Source organism: Aphelocoma coerulescens, chromosome 2 (assembly GCF_041296385.1).
Source record: "Aphelocoma coerulescens isolate FSJ_1873_10779 chromosome 2, UR_Acoe_1.0, whole genome shotgun sequence".
NCBI lineage: Eukaryota > Metazoa > Chordata > Aves > Passeriformes > Corvidae > Aphelocoma > Aphelocoma coerulescens.
In genome coordinates this window covers 142,888,971-142,890,918 of record NC_091015.1, presented here as the reverse complement: position 1 = coordinate 142,890,918, position 1,948 = coordinate 142,888,971, and positions in this window count along the sequence as shown.

Here is a 1,948-nt window from a genome sequence, read left to right as displayed (position 1 = left end):
GTTTTCTGCTTCCCGCATCCCACTGCATCAGGAAACTTGGTTTGGGAGGGAGAGAAGGAGACACTGAGGCAAGGGTGGCTGGAAGGAAAGCCAAGGTACTCAGGCTCACTCTGTGGCTCTGAACCAGGCTGGGCTGCGTTGGGCTGGGTGAGAGGACACCTGTGTTTTTTCCTTGCTGTTTCTGCCCTTGCTTTGTCCTGCAGGTCTGAGCACTATGCTGCCATTTTTTCATGATAAAAAGGAGTTAACAGTGCTTCCACTTCTGCAAAAGCATATTGAGGCCACCAGAGAAAAGGGCAGTGCACAAGGTAAGTATTTATTCTAACAGCAGGACACCTATCTTGAGGGTACTTAAAAAAAAGAGGCAAGATATAGCAGAAGAATGTAAACATGCTGGCTTTGAAGGCTAAGGCCATCTTGTTCAGTCTAGATCAAACACCAGCTTCTAGGCATGGGCATGAGCCCAAGAGCACACAAAGTGCATGCACAGTTCAGTGAGCACACTGGCGTCCCTGGGCTGCACCAGGCAGACACTAACAGCAAAGGAGGAATTAAACACCGCAGCGGACTGACAGAGTTATGTTTCCTTAGAAATCATTAAACCCAAAGGCAAGTTGTTTTATAAAGGAAACACCCTGTGTAAAGTGCAAGAGATGAGAAATGACAGGGAATTGGCTCCCAACCATACTATGAGCTTGGAAAAAGCAGCAGATGTAGACTTGTGCAATTTTCTAGCATGTAATTTGTTTTTACATTATGTACAACTTGAGGTAAAATGCACTGAGACCCTGTCCCACAGCTCATGTTAGACAAGGCAGCATGGCTGTGTAAAGATGGTTGCGAGTTCTCTCTCCATCCCATAGAGCTGACTCCTCTCAGGGGCAGTCAGTGTGTGTGAGAACAAAGTGTGCTGAGACCTGGTTTTGCCACTGGCCGTGGCTGCTCAGAGCCCAACAGCTTCTATAGGGCCACAGCCAGCCCAGACAGGGGGGCTGGGGAGGGCACACACATTCAAGCTGTACCATAAAGATGTTTTTTTCCCCTATATTTCTACTCTGATAAGGAAGACATGCCCTGAAGCAGCCTGGGTCTCTCTAGTCTCCTCCACTCCCAAGCAGGCAACAAGACAAGGAGCAGTGTGGGTTCCTGTCCCCCACTCTGTGATGCTGTTGTAGCAGCTTTTGTAGAGTACTTGGAAGAAAAATCTGCTTCCATCTTTTCCTCTTTGTATCTTACAAAGACCAAATGGATGCTTTAAGTCTTTTTGTTGTTGTTTTTGTTGTTTTTATTTCTGGATGGGAGAAAACCACAAGAAAGGCTGACATTAAAGTTTCTCTGGATGCTCCTTCTGTGTGCATGTATGTCCAGCCTTGCACACTGAGGCGGCACTGGTTGCCCTCAGCACAAAACGTCTGCCACCCATGTGAGCCCGTGCACCATGGTTTGTATAGCTGTGCTTTCAATACCCCTCCCAAAGCAGCCCCTTATGTCCCACATTCAATCTCTTTACATTAGTTGTTTTAACGTTCTCTGAATTTTTTTTCACTTTTTATGTTTTTGTGGTTTTTTTTAAACTAATGTAAAAAACATTTCTTGAAGCCTGACGTCAGTTGTGGTTGATGGGCTTTGTTTATTCATGCCAGTTAACAGGCTAAGTGGAGGTCTACTGTACTTTTGCAAGCAATCTTAATCCGTTCGACTGAATAGCAAGAAGAAAAAGATGGGTTGACAGAGGCAGTTAGCAGAGATCATACTTACACATGTTTGTTTTCAGTAATTAGTCACAGTGTTAATAGAAACATCCACTTTAAGCAAAGACGGCTGATTTGCACAAACAGTGGGCCATATGCTCTGGTGGGTGTGGAAGGGGGTTGATAAAGCTAAAAACTTTTCAGGAATTTTTATATGTGAAAACCTGCTATTATATTTATTCATTTATTTATCCAGT